This window comes from Asterias amurensis, chromosome 8 (genome assembly GCF_032118995.1).
Source record: "Asterias amurensis chromosome 8, ASM3211899v1".
NCBI lineage: Eukaryota > Metazoa > Echinodermata > Asteroidea > Forcipulatida > Asteriidae > Asterias > Asterias amurensis.
The window spans coordinates 23949414-23965515 of NC_092655.1; the positions used below are offsets into that span (position 1 = coordinate 23949414).

The 16102-nt window shown below is 38.5% G+C and overlaps 1 protein-coding gene across 1 annotated transcript in view; it reads left to right on the plus strand.

The window, feature by feature from the left end:
- Nucleotides 1–16102, plus strand: part of LOC139940922 (alpha-N-acetyl-neuraminyl-2,3-beta-galactosyl-1,3-N-acetyl-galactosaminide alpha-2,6-sialyltransferase-like) — a 99380-nt gene that overhangs the window by 54776 nt on the left and 28502 nt on the right. Inside the window, exons 3-4 of the mRNA XM_071937320.1 lie at nucleotides 4259–4329; nucleotides 15596–15706. The gene's annotated coding sequence lies outside the window, so the exon portion shown is untranslated. The remainder of the gene's footprint in view (nucleotides 1–4258; nucleotides 4330–15595; nucleotides 15707–16102) is intronic.

Here is a 16102-nt window from a genome sequence, read left to right on the forward strand (position 1 = left end):
AGGCAGTTGGTGGCTTCATTTGACGGTGTGGGTGTAGGACTTTTTTCTTATCCGGCTTGCATGTTATTGGTTTCACATTTTCTCTCACTTCTTTGCCTTTTTAGTTTGAGATTGCGGTGAGTGAACCAATGGTCTTATGTCCGTTTAAACTGATGTGTCGGGCACCGTGGGGGAAAGGGTCTACTTCTGTTAATGGACTGGTACGCTATGCAAATGACTCAGTACAACAAAAATACTTCTTGATGCCTGTGTTGAACCGTTGTTATTGAAACTTCTCTTGAATTCTAAAAGTACTTAAAGGGTTTTAAGGCCACTATGTGTCTCCTTGTAAAGTTTGAGGTATGCATCAATCTTATAGTGCACTTCGGTCCTTGCTTGAATCAACAGATACTGACACTATGGGAATGTTGATGACATACTTACTGGCTGTTGCACCTAGTTTATGGTCGTTCATTTTGTTCCAAAAGTTCGTCGACATAATCTTAATTGGATTTGGCATGTTTCCAATTGCACTGTATCTTCATTCAAGGGAGTATGGCACCCTAAGCAAAGGTCAGCTCTCAATATTATTATCAATTGTACCTCATTATAGTGATTCAAAGGTTTAAGACGCTGCAAACATCGTTCAGCTTTACTGATTGTAGTACAGTCAGCTTAAACATCTGTCCCAAGATCCGATAGAGTAAGTATAATATGAGTACTTTACTTGCATGACTATAGCTAGTCTAAATAACTTGATACAACAAAATACCGGGACTTGCCGCAGAAATGACAGTATCCGAAGCATGTCTCAGGGTCATGTTTTCCACTCACATACAAAACTATCCTGCGGACTTGGCATGTACTTTAAGGATATAATTTATTTCATTGGTTCTGTGGATGTATACATTAAATTCCATCGTGTAGTTTTGAATCAAAACATCATCGATCCAACCTGTGGATATTCACCAAGATATGATGTTTAGTTTCCATATAGGCTCTGTTGTGGGTTCCCGTAGGTCTTAAGATGTAGAGAAGACGATGAAGAAATGTAAGTTTTAAATGTTGGAGGAAACTCCCGAGCAAGGAGGGGACTAAAGACTCATTCAATGCTCAGAACCGAGTGTTCTAACTGCGTGGGGTCTAGGGGTAAAAATAAAGTGATGAAATCACAGAGCCAGTCTGAATTAAATTCTTTAAAAAACAATGAATAGTATCTTTTCAGTGATTCTGTGCACATGTTTAACCTTATTCAGTGTGCTATTTTAGGAATTATTAGTGGTTCAGGCAGAAACTGAATTGTTTGATACGGCCGTACACGTTGTAATCAATGAGCTTTCAAAGCTTTTCAGATTTCAGAACAAAGCAAAGTTACTTTTCTCAAAAATTATATATAATAGTTTTTTTTTTTTTTCTAGTTTTGATTATTGATTTGTCTGTACCTTAGGCTAGCAAAACACAAAGATGTGTTGTTTGGCAATACGTATGTCTACATGTCCCTCTCCTCCATGCATTGATTCCCCTTTAAAGCCATTGGACCCTTTCGGTACAGAACAAAAAAAGAAATTCACAGATTTACAAATAATTTACAGGGTATACAGAAGGTAATGGTGAAAAATTCTCTTGAAATATTAGTCCATGAAATGCTTTACTTTTTGAGAAAACGGTAAAACAATATAAATTCTCGTTAGCGAGAATTACGGATTTGTTATAAACACATGTCTTGACACGGCGAAACGCGCGAAAACAGGAGTGGGTTTTCCCGTTATTTTCTCCCGACTCCGATGTCCGATTGAGCCTAAATTTCCACAGGATTGTTATTTTATATATAAGATGTGATACACGAAGTGTGGGACTTGGACAATACTGTTTACCGAAAGTGTATAATGGCTTTAATGGTTCACGAGTGATAGTTTCATCTTAGTAAATTAGTGTTGTCCTTATAATATGTATCCAACTCAAGTGTCCCACACTTAAAGTTCATCAATAACATTCTAATCATTCCTCCCCGATACTTCATGTGTTCAGTCGCCTACAGACATCCACTGTATCACAGTCTACCAAGTGAAATTACCAAGACTCCTTCGGGAGCGTCAAGACATTCACCTACGGAGAATGTTTCAGACAAACCTCGATCGTCCAATAGCAGGGCCCAATTTCATGGCTCTGCTTACCTCCGAATTCTGCGCTTACGATCGCGATTCCCCGCTTGCGTGCAAGCGCCGAATTTCTGTGCTAGCCTTGTAAGCGTAGAATGCCTAGTAACGTGAAGTACGCACGCGCATAAGCCAAAATTCGCCGCTAACCCGTGAAATACGCTTGCCGTAAGCACAAAATTCCCTGCTTCCGTAAGCGCCGATTCTGTGCTTACGGTAAGCAGAGCCATGACATTGGGCCCTGATCTCTGTGTGTGTGTGATGCTCCGGATAAACCCGGAAGTAAGAACATTATCTTGGGGCAGCCATCTTGTATCTTTAGATCTTTGTCGAAACCACGGATTCGGCTTGGATTCGGCTTCAGGCTCCTTCCTCTCGCCTGAAGCCCTGGTCCAAGCTAGCCTGAGCCGAATCCAAAGCCAGATCCAGTCGTTTCGAAAAGGGCCTTAAATCAATGCAAAGCCATGGTGAGGCTGGAAGGGTAAATAGTCGGATCCATTTTGTGTATTTGAGTCAGTATGTATTTGTTTCTAGTGCACACACGGGGCCTTTGCAAGTTGGTGTTTTGCATGATAGGTAATAATATGCCTTTATATTATTACGCAGTTTCGCGTACAGCATTCTGAAATGATCTGAATGCACTCACATAAATGTTGTTTTACCGAACAAAGAGAGTGAAAATTCCAAACAAACAAATTCCGAAATGGATGAGCAAGAATCGAATGTTTTTACACTGTCAGACCAAGAATAAGATGTGAACTCCTTCTCGCAACCGTGGAGGACTCTTTATAAACTCGACTGCCAGTCAGCCACCGAGATCAACCAATCAGAGAGGTTGTCCAATAACTCTCACCGAAATACACCAATCAGAGAAGTCGTTGAATACCTCTCTAGGCGCCCACGAATCCTGCATCGAGTACGTCGCCTTTATTAAATTTCTCGAGTGAGCCTCGGAGTCTCAAGGAGGCCGCTTATTTTGGATAATTTCTTTAATTTCTTAGCTACTTCAAGGTGTCACTCCATGCCACCTCACAACCAGCCAAGAGAATATCTAGGTGAAGAACTTCCAAATCCGTCTTGGAAATGGGGTAGAGTTACTCCTCACTGCGCATGTCTGAAGGTGTCTACGTGTGTTATTAACTATCAGCAGTAAAACAGTAGCAGTAGTCACAGCAATATAAACAGCAAGGAGAGAATAGGTTTCAGAGGTGATTGTTCTTTTTCCCGCGTAAAGTTGATAAATCCCTGCACAACCAAATCGCTATGTCATTGTCATGACTACTGCACATTCCAGTTCGTTTGGGTCACTACAACTTCCCTTCTCTAATATCTAAACCCTAATTCTGATGACACTTCTTTAGAGGTGAATTAGTGAATTAATTTAGCAACGAATATGAACGGGTGACCTGCAAATTCACGGCCATCCTTGTCATAGAATCGCCCCCTGACGGTGTGTATGAAGAGAAACTTGTCTCGGTCATATTTGGATGAATTTGCAACTCATAAAAGTGTAGATAGAGATGGTCATTCTAGGAGCACCTATACTAGGAATATTGTAAAGCTAGAGAATTTGGCTCGTCAATACAAAATGCCACAATATATTCATCAAAATCTTATTAAGTATGTCATTGACAACAAATAATACATTCAAAACATACATTCATAACTACATGGTATGATAGCATTTGTAATGAATATGACAAAACAATGCACATAATAATTATGCCGTGTTACTGTATCAGATTTATTCCAGCTTTAGGTAATATTGTTCTGCTCACCTGGACTGAACTTTGGTTTACCTTTTCGCCTTTACGTACGTACATGCACTGGCTTTGTTCGGTGTTTCATTCAGTTAGTTGATGCCACTTTTACTATGTGATTTAATTTTTGTTGGTTTTGTTATTCGGGGGATGAGTGCACGTATTGTAATACAGTTACTTTTTTAGACGTCTTCGTCCAGTCCCTAATGAGTCACATTTTGCCAAGTAGTTTTGGACTGCTGAATTTCTACTTTCTATGATTTATGGTTTTCGAAGACACCATCTTTGTATGTCTAAAACTTTGACAATAGTTGTATCCTTGCCATTCATTGTGATATCATCTTGTTTGCTTGTTTTGTTTAGTTTGGTCACAGCTGCTCCTCCATCCAGTCTATTGATATTGTAACCAGAGCTACATCGTCGGCAAATCTGAGGTTAGTGAGTTATTTTCTCTGTCAATATCCTTTTCCTTTTCTCCCTGATCTAAGTTTTTAAACACAGCCTCCGATGCCTCTGAGAAACCCTTTGGGGACTAGTGTATCTTGACACACAATATCTATATTTTCAATTCTTTTGAGGGGTTTTATCGATGTTGATAGTGTCTCTGTGATACGGGGTTTATAAACCAGTATTACTGTCAAATCCAAAGACTAAAACGCTCAGTTTCCAGATCGGCAACATGTATCCAAAGCAAGTTTCCTGTTTCTAAGTCATTCTTAGTGGTAACCTATTGAAACCAATAAATAGCGTTATCTCAGATTACAGCTGTACCATTCTGCGCAAAAAGGGTCACGTTCGGACGGGTTATGCAAGGTTGCGATAGATCTGTGAATGTCAACTAAACGTAAATATAGTACAACAGACAAACAAATTGTAGGCATATAAACTTACACACTTTGAGTGGCAAAGGTCGTTTAGGCGCTGGATGTTTTTCAACATAGACTGGTCCGCTGTATCAAGGGAATATTATGAAAGAAGTTCATCAGCCTGGTCATATTTGGATCAATTTGCAACTCATAAAAGTGTGGGTAAAGACTAGAGATGGTCATTCTAGGAGCACCTAAACTAGGAATATTGTAAATTAAGAGAATTTGGCTCGTCAATACAAAATGCCACACCCCAAGTTCCAACCCGGGGAGGACACAATCGGCCAAACCACCAAATTGCCGAAGCAGGCAACAGCGCCACCAACCGACTGGTGGTGCCTCGTTCATGTCTAGTGTATTGCAAACTGCCAAACGGCAGAGTTTTGTTAGAACTTCACAAAACAGACTCCTGCAAATTAAGGTGAAATATTATCACAAGTTTCTAAGACTTTCTGAATGCTGATCACGGTGCAATTTCCTGCTCCTTTTCAGCCCAGACGAGACGAAGGAAAGACGTGAGAATGTGGAGGAGAGTGAGTCTAAATTAAAAAACCTTGAACGAGGACAAACGTTTTGCACACCGTCGTCTCAGTGTGACATCGGATACAGTATAAAGTTCAAGCACTAACTTCAACGAGCAAGAAATCTCATTTTGATTGCAAGCAATAGTCTCTAACAGTCAATCTTAGTAAAGTGACCTTTGCATGATCTCGTTTTAAAGATATTGCTATTTAGCAATCGACCAGCCTTACACCCGAACAGTTAAGATTATGGTTACACGTTGAATACCTCAAGCCAAAGCAGACCGTTGTTGTTGTGTACTTCGTTTATTTTGTTTTAATATAATTGTCTCCCCTGATTTCTTTGCATTACTTGTTTGCTCGACCTTAAGCCACAGAAGAATTTTCCCTTCAAATGTTGTCCCTCGTTTTGACACCGTTCTTTTTGTCCAGACCATAAAATAACCAACCTGTGAAAACTTCATGTCAAACAATGGTAGTGTTATTGAGATATCAACTAATTCAGAAAGGCTCAGCAACACACAGGAAGAATACTCCGTTAATGGAATTATACCATCTGTGGAAACTATATGAAAGAAAAACATTTCTCTGATTCAACTTTAATTTTGGGGATAAAAACTGAAAATTTGAGCTCATTAGGTCGTCAAAGTTGCAAGATAATAATGAAAGAAAAAAACACTCTTGTCGCACGAAGTTGTGTGCTAGCTTTCAGATGCTTGATTTAGATATCTCAAATTCTAAATCTGAGGTCTCGAAATCAAATTCGTGGAAAATTTCTTCTACCTCGAAAACTACGTTATTTCAGAGGGGTCGAGCCATTTCTCACAATGTTTTATATTATCGACCTCTCCCCATTACTCGTTGCCAAGTAAATGTTTATGCTAATAATTATTTTGAGTAATTACAAATAGTGTCCACTGCCTTTAAACTGAAGCCAACACAAATGAACACGTTCAAGCTTAACTTAAAACTATAGCCCTATAAACCAAACGTGTTCACACGTTATATGCAACTCATTATTGATTCAGGCAAGTTCCTTTACAATAATAACTCAGTAGTCATTTCACAATTTATTTCTCGTTACTGTCTTATAACTCAGATGACGCCTTGATAGCACTATACTGAGCATTGACAACTTAACAGTCACCATAGAATCATACTGCATAAAATGAAAGTAATCTAAACGAGTCCATGGTAAGCAATCCATCCAAATATTTAAAGTGAATTGCAACCTTGGAAATATGTTTTTAGCAATGTTTCTTAAAGGAACACGTTGCCTTGGATCGGACGAGTTGGTCAAAACAAAAGCGTTTGTAACCGTTTTTTATAAAATGCATATGGTTGGAAAGATGTTATAAAAGTAGAATACAATGATCCACACAAGTTTGCCTCGAAATTGCGTGGTTTTCCTTCTACTGTGCGAACTAACATGGTCGGCCATTTATGGGAGTCAAAATTTTGACCCCCATAAATGGCCGACGTGTTAGTCGACGAGGTAAAAGGAAAACCACGCAATTTCGAGGCATGTTTGTGTGGATCATTGTATTCTACTTTTACAACATCTTTCTACCCATATGCATTTTATAAAAAACGGTTACAAACGCTTTTCAAAGACCAACTCGACCGATCCAAGGCAACGTGTTCCTTTAACCAGGTCTGCATGTGATTTCATTGCCGTGGCATTCCAACTTGGTGTAATACAGACTTAGACACACGCGAGCACATTAAACCCCATATAACGCACGCTGATTATTCAAGGCAAACGTTTTGATTAAATTCCATTTCCTTATTCAGCATGGTGATCCAATCAATGGGAATAAACACAAGTTATTGTGTGCAACTGTGAGATTAATGCTCATCAGTAAAACCATCAGTGGTTATACACCAGAAAGTGATTAAGTTTTGCACGTTATCCTCGTTGGTGTGTGTTTCAATTTGAAATGTACAATATCTGTTTGGAAGCGAACAATCTAAAAAGTACATAAAATGTTTACTTTTTTATAATAAACGCATCATGCAACAATGGAAAAATGAACAAACATTTCATCAAATTGAGTAATACGAGGCCTTGATTAAATTATATTAAATACACAATATTAATGAGTGAAATAATAACATCGCAGCAGATGTTTAACACACTCACTCGTAAAAAAAAGAATCATGTTAAAAATAAACAATAACTCCACCATTCACAACGAAACGCTTACTACAAGATCAAAACACCTAAAGGCCACTTTTAGCTGACCAAAAGGCCAATTAAAGGCCACTGCTAGCTGACCAATTTCATGGGAAATTAACCTCGCACAAAACATATGGGGCATTCTGGCCAAATAATTATACAGAGCAATTTAAAAATAAATATTGCCAACCTCAAAATACAGCAATAACAGAGTATAAAACAAGTAAGGCAATAAGAACAAATTGCGCCACAAAAATGAAATTATATTACATGGGGTAAACAAATTTATAAAAAGCACGACAGAAATTATTCAGCAACAGAAGACAATTGAACAAACAAATAACCAGGGAACAACATACGCAACTAAACTGTGCTGCCGAAGAGACAGACAAAGGTGCAATAAAACATTGTCACTAAAGAGGGGTTTGTCACTCTGGTTCGGACCAAGGTGGTCAGACTTTTGAGAACGAGGTTGTTTTCTTTCTTACTATAATGGGGTTATTGTGCTTGTTTTAATGTCGAATCAGTAAAGGCGGTGGACACTATTGGTAATGTCTCAAAATAATTATTGGCATAACAAATTACATGGTAACGAGTAACGGGGAGAGGTTGGTAATACTAAATATATTATATAAAACATTGTGATGAACGGCTCCCTCTGAAGTGACTTAGTTTTCGAGAAAGAAGTAATTTTTCGCGACATTTAAAATCGAGACCCTCAGATTAAGAACTTGAGGTCTCGAAATCAAGCATCTGAAAGCACACAACTTCCTGTGACAATGTGTTTAACTCTTTCATTATTATATCGCAACTTCGACAACCAATTGAGCTCAAATTTTCACAGGCTTGTTATCGCATGCATATGTTGAGATGTCTTCACACCAAGTGAGAAGACTGGTCTTTGACAATTACTAATAGTGTCCAGTGTCTTTAAATGACCCCATTGTGATGGAAACCACGCAGTTGGAATAAATAAAAGGTGATTTTGTGTTGTTTTTCACTACAATGTCAAATTGAAACAATATTGCTAAGAATAATTTACACTGGTGTTCAATCAGTGTTGGGCGTTTCGAGGAGTGTGCATTTTTTGTTTATTTATAATTACCGAACCTGTACTTCATCTGAAGATACACGACAAACGTGACAATATTTCGATAATTGCTTAACAGCTGTTTAACACACTCACTCGTAAAAAACCTTCGATTAAATACAGACAATAACTTCATTATCCACAACAAAACAATTACTACACAGATCATAACACCGCAAAGGCCACTTCTAGCTGACCCAAATCGCATTAAACCTTGAAAGCAAAAGATGGGTGAGCATTTTGGGAGCATTTAGTCACAATTCAAGTAGCCCATATGTTTATAGTACAAGCTGTTGCCGGTTGACACTTTTTTTTTCTTTCTGAAAGCCATCGAGGACATTGATATATGTTATTATTGGCTGCTTCTTTTTTAATGAAAACAAAAAATTGTTTGGTAACTAGACACCTTGCATGACTTCAAACTCTTAAACAGCGCCCTCACTGATACAACAGTGGACAAACTATAGGATTCGCTCGACCTCAGCGGCCAGGTCTATCCAAGACCTTTGGTTTTATGTGCTTGGGACGAGCGAAACTATTTTGTTTTCTTTTTTTACCCATATACACCGATGTGTGTAGCACTGTATACTCCGTACTTTCCCGAGTCCTGTGAAAAAAAAATCACAGGCATTTTTACTCGGGTGGGATTCGAACCCACGACCTTTGCAATTCTAGAGCAGTGTCATACCAACTGGAGAGCAGTTATTGGTGCGTACAAATTTGCGTGAACCAGCAACCGTTGCGCCTTGTGCATGTGGTTAACAATATCTTTGTAAATTGTGTTGTATTAAGGGCCTTGACACACGATGCATCTTCTACAAGCAACATTTAGAAGCGACTAACTGCAGTGTATGCTGCAAGACCACTTTGGTAGCGTGGGTCATTTTTCAAACAATGTCTTACGATCCACTTTTCAAATGTGAATGGATTCTCTTCTTGGAGATTTCCTCTATTAATTGTCTGGAGTGACATGGAGTGAGCGTTGTGCAATATTGCTCAAAACGTTTGTTGTATGGAAAAAGAAGGGTGTGTATGTTTGGCTTGGTAATAGCAAGACACATTTACTTGGTTAGCAACACAGCTGCAGCTTTGTAGATAGTTATGAGAAACTGTTCATTAAGATATTACAGTTTATCGCCTCCATCAAACCAAATGTAAACATGCGCATACGTGCAAAACAATTCAATCAATCAATCAATCAATCAGGCGCATTCTCGGAGCCAAGGCCACTTTATTACATTTTACTTTATGTTCAACAGGGCTGTTTGTTGGCTGTAGTGTATTTATTGAAAACTGTTGAAATCTGCGGCCCTTTTTTAGAGAGTTCGGGAACTTATGAGTACAAAGATAGCACTTTACATTGTTGTAAGGGTATAAAAAGAAAGCTATGACGTTTTTAGCTACTCTTTGAGCAGCATTCAAATATCTTGAGAATATTTGTCGTAATGTTTATAATTCGATGAGTGGCGTTGAGTTTGCAATAGTCTCGTCTTTATTGTAATAATTCCAAAAACATGCGTCGAGTGTCACTTTATTTCATACTCGCCTAACCATGCGTGGACTTCACGGCTACGTGTGAGTGGAATGATGGATTGTTCAGCCTAGTAAGCTTACACCAGTAGATTCCTCCAGATGTAAAATCAAGCAATAATTATCGGTTATCAAAATGGTTTCACTAGAAAAGGTTTTTCTCATTGGCTTGCTTTTTTTCCCCCTTTTTTTTCGAGGTTCAAGTGAATCGGGTAGTTTTAACGGACCATGCAAGTCTCGCTCGTATTAGAACATTTTTATGCGGTTCAAACTATTTCGAGTAATTACCAATAGTGTCCAGTGCATGTAACGTGGATAACTTCCCAATGTTCGAATCCGAGCGAGACTTGCACATGGTCGAAAAGGTAAAACTTGTTTGTATCGCCAGAGGGCGTATTTCTAGCTATGTGGTCGAATGTAGCTTAAAGCTTATGGTCATCATGAAGCAGCGACATTACCATGGCTCATTCTATTTTCTTCCTCCGTGGCTCATGCAGTAACCCATGACACAGCCACAGCTATAATGTTTATGGGGAGGATTGGTGATGAGAGTTGCAATCACATCGAGCCTCTTTGGGATGGGTCTGGGATTTAAGGTAGTTTTCCCGGACAGCTGCACCCGACTATCCGGTACTCGTCCAATTCCCTTAGTTTAGCGTAATAAACAAACTTATTGCCCTCTTGTAAGATACTCCAGACTCCCAACAACATATCCATCCTTGTCCCTTATTCCAAGGGCGCACTATATTTTAATAAACCAGCAGGGGAATGTTCGTATATTTATAGGGTTTGGTGCTAGCGGAGGTTGCTGCCCTTGCCTGAACTCTTATTGCACCGATATTATGCGTTATATATCGTGATTATAAAAAGTAAAAGCCTCTAATACAGTTGTTCTTTCAATACACGTGTCATGCAATCAATTTGTAAAACATGTTAACCAGATGAGTTTTCGATTTTGGTTGAAAATAGCTTCGATATTAATTATGCTAAAAACTAAGAATGTATGCATATAATGAGCCGCGTAATTGTTTTCTATATGGCAGCAATCGAAAAGCAGTGAAAACATACATATTATGTTCGCTTCTTATGGTGTGTTTATATTTATAAATCATATCCATTTTTTGAAGGGGAATTGGAGCTGAAAAGCTCATTTCTTCGTTTCACTTTGGAAGCAGCTCTTCAAATTGATAAAAACGATTCAAATATTTGTTTCGAAATCACCAATCGAGTCTATAAAGCAACTGGTCATCAGGCAATATTTCGATTTTTAATATTTTATTTAATTTTAAACCATCTATGGAAGCAGCGAGGCACGGAGACATAGGTTATTTCCATGGTGTCAAAGACATTTATAGCTACTTAATTAAATAGAAGAATCACTGGAACATGTCCAGTCTAAATGCGATTAGGGCTGCCTGGTGCCCCGACCCTGTTACAGGCCAATCCTCTGTTAATAACATCATGGTTTATTAATATCATACTTTGATTGCAATGTAATTCTGTGGATGTGATATAAATATTGCACAGAAACGCTCTGTTAAATTCCACGATTCGGGTTTCTAGTGGAGCGTTCACGCTTTGCCAAGTTGAACCGTGTGTCCTGGGCAGCAACGGAACGGTGCAAAGACAAAGAGGATACGCGGTGTTGTCTTAAAGGGAATGATTTAATTCAATTCAGTTCAAGAATACATTTATTTCTATACTCTCATACAAGAATGGTATTAAAGCATGAGCTTGTAAAAACAACCAGACAGACAAGAAAACAGTACAACCAGAGGGTGGATGTGGTTCAATTACAAATTGGGAGATAATGTCACGTCTGAAAGGATATAAGTTTGGTTCACTCTAAAAATGGAATGGCAATACAAACCTTTGGTTAGAAGAGCCTACAGCAGCGTTTGATAGTATAAAGCATGTTTAGAAACATTTCACTTTGAAGTAATGTGATTATGAAAAATGATAAGAGTATAAGTGTGCCCTAAAATTAGAATAGTCCTTAAAAGGATTCCGTGCCACTCTTCTCTAATTCTTCCTGCGTCATGAACATTATTCAATCCAGATTTTCAGCAAAACCTCAAAAACAAGACCTCCTGAAAACTCATATGCCGAATTGAAATATAATTTACTGAACTGCCACTGGCGAGTCCAAAGACATTGTATCGCTACATGAATCAATTGCAATACAGACTCACTGATTATATTATTACCCATTTTGTTGTATACTCGGCCCAAAGCACCTGTTTCCCCAATCAATTATAAACGAGACATTGGAACATCTTAATCGCCCGTATTTTGCCAAGATCAGCTACACACCTGCTAATGAATATCATAATCATCCTGTGATATGAAACAGTCACCGGGGGCCTCAATCGATCATACTAAAGCATGAAGTATAGCATCACTAAGACCTGTTTCATGCCACTCTTCCCTAATCTAATAACGATTTATCTTGTCTTGACATGAGATACAAACATCGACATAATATGCCCTTTTCGAAACTGCGGAACCATTCAGCTGCCACGTAAAACACTTTAAACAACTAGATCGTATACTAACTCGAAGGCACAAGTTGTACGCAAGATATATGAGAAGTTGAAACTGTACGTATAAACAGGTGATAATAAGTGATACGCATGCCTACGTAGCTGTACGTGATATACAATGTAGGATATATTGTCGGATGCGTGCACGCAGTCGCAGCAGGTATGAACCACTCATACGCACGCGTTAAGTCGTACGTACGAGCTATTAGTCGCACGTCGCGTAATTATACAAGTTTTATTATGTACGTTAAGACTATTTCCGGGGCATGGACCGTTTGCGTTGACACTAAAACGCCGTCATTTTCAAAGTAAAACAATAGTGACAGAATGGATAACGCATGGTGTCCCATGGAAGTCTGTTTCCTTGGAGATTCTGTCCACCGTATTAGAGATAAACGTATGCTGAAGAATGATGATTCGAAAGAGGGCGCTATCAGTAGCTTGTACACAGTTCGCCGTAAGGGGGTGGGGGGGGGGGCAGCGGTGCGGTGCACAAGATGAGCCAACGAGCAACCCTCTAGTTGAGGGCGCTCTTCTCAAATGTTGTCAAGTTCATAAGGTTTGCTATCTCGTGTGTCCGTGCGTACGACTAAATGTTTTCTACCTTACAGCTCTAACGAAACACTGATATGTGTGAGAAAAGTTTCCGAGAATACTTAATTTTAGGTTTTCTAAATCACGTGTTGACCTTGTATCACCCATAAATGTAATAAAAACCATAAAATAATGTAATAACAACCGTAAATGTTATAAAAATCAACCATAAATGTAATATCAACCATAAAATATGTAATAACCCAATCAACCATAAATGTAGTTAAAATCAACCATAAATGTAATAAAAGCCGTTACACACAAAAATCCTCGGATTCAACAAACAAAAAAACACGAAAGCAATAAAATAAAAAATAAACTGTTTGGAAAAGAAGAGTGAAATCATACATGTAGCCTGCAGAGAAATTTTATGAATAGGGAAGAGAGTGTAGCCACGAAGACAGTTCTGATTGATATTTTCCCAGGACATGGGTGAATCAAACAACTTTGTTAGTGTATGTAAAGGCCTTAAGACAAACAGAAAAAGTAAAACCGGTACATACTCACAGTGTTTCAGATATCTGTAATAGTTAAGGCGCAATCATTGTAAAATTAATAGCACTTTTATGGGACAGGCTATTCTACATTGGAGGCTTGTGTGTATTAAACGAAAATTTTGACTGGAGAGAGGGAAGGGCGATGGATGAGTAGTAGGGGGTGGGGGGTTTGAGGGGGGGGGGAACAGACAGAGTAAATGATTGCCAAGCCACTGGTTTGCTCAAATAGTCTCCGGCCAATTATTGTTGTGTAAACTTGTGTGCGGGAAATTTGAAAGTATTTCCAGCGGCGGCCAAAAGGAGACTGGGGAGCAAAAAGGTGTATGTAATCGATGGCCAACGGGCATAAGGTATTTAACCATGCCTGGACCACTTCTAATTATTTTATAATGAGATTACAAGATCTCTGTGTGGGAAGTGGGGTGTCCATAGGTTATGGTCATATACCTATCTTTTGGTACAAGACAAAAACAAAACAAAACAAAGAAATTGTTTTGCTAAGGAAGGGTTAGTCCAAGTACAGGGCTATTGCTTAATGTCTTACCCGTTTCACTTGGGTAACGATTTTTATTACATTTATGGTTGATTTGTATTACATTTATGGTTGTTATTACATTTATGGTTGATTTTTATCACATTTATGGTTGTTATTACATTTATGGTTTGTATTACATTTATGGGTGATACAGACCTCTTGCACCAATGCCACACTTCGCTGCTATTATACCGCTGTACTGCTCGCCATTTGGGGATTTTCGCTTATAAAGCACCACACTGTATAAGGTTGTGTTCGAAAAAGCGGCTACAGCTACGGCTACGGCTAGATTTCCGCGTCCTCGTGCGTTGAAGTATAGACAACCTTAGCAACATTCGTAGCCATAGCTGTAGCCGCAAGTTTAAGGGCCTAACACACGGTGATAATTTCTTCAATGGAGTAACAATATTATTGTAATGATGACATCAGGGGTCAGGGGTCAATGCGAACCTTCACAAAAGTCTCTTGCGAAACTTATTTCAATTTGGTGATTCTCAAAAACAAAAGAGTAATAATTGTTTTCACAGATCTCAGCAAAACGTCCCGTTTTCAAAACCTGTTGTATCACTTATTGCGCCAAGCTCAAGGTAGGATTAAATCATTTTGACAAGTCTGATGTCGAGATGTAATTAATTTGCGTCAAAGGAGATTCGTGTTATAATGAAAATGGGTCTAGCAGATGGTGTTCTCACTAATTCTTTGCCCTTGTTTTCGAGATAAAAAAAACACATGAAAATATTATATTTTATTAGATATTCAATAATGAGACACAATAATGATCTGGTTTTTTTTTAAGGTTTCAAATAAAGGTTTGACATCTGCTCTTTGGTCGAGGAATCGTTGAATCTGTTAGCAATCTGTATTTTCAAGTTTCGTTTTATTTAGCACAAAAAGCTGAAAATCAGTGTGATGATAACTTTAACGTGATGGTAACTGGACGCTAACTGCTGAGCTTAACGTCGCACTCTTTCAATGTCGAATAATTATTAGAAAAAGATTCCACAAAAGAGAAAATTGGCACAAGCTTTAAATTTTAGGAAAAACATGCCTTTTGGTTTTCAGATATATAATGTAGTTGTATACAATAACACAACCTGTGGGGGTTTTATTTCAAAAGGTGATCACTTTATTGAGATATCACCGAAACTCCAGAGCGAATGTTTCAACCATTTTCACTTTGTTTGTTGAGAAACACTGTGCATGCTGGGGCTTCCCTTGAAACAACATGCAATCATACCACCGCACCGGTCATTTGGGTTCTTAAAGCAGCCTGCCAAATCTGAAGTTTACACAAAATACTGAATTATACGTTTTAATTATGTGCATGTTTTCTTGATGCTTATAGGGGTGAAGATGGATGTCAAGGAGTTTAACCATGAGTCGGAGATAGGCAAGGGAAGCTTCACCACTCAACATTGGGAATAGAACAGCAAGAAAGTGTGACTCTTGTTTGAAGGTGTGTAACTAATTGTTCACACTCGGAACATTGCTCATTTGCATTGTCCCATGTTAGATTGCAATGAAGGGACATTTAAAGCCAAGTTGAATCTACAATCATTCTGGGGAGGGTTGAATCTGGTCATGCTTTAGCCATCGATTGTAATCATAATAATTGTGATATCAATTTATTTGTTCTACCCATGCACTGATGTGTGTTAGCACTGTATGCTTAATACTTCCCGAGTCTGATGAAGAAACAAATATCACAGGCATGTTACTCGGGTGGGATTCGAACTCATAACCCTCGCAATTCTAGAGCAGTGTCTCATCACACATCGGTGTATGGGTAAACAATAATAAAAAATAATACTTTTTGTACCCGATGCAAATTTAACATCAGTTACATAATGGT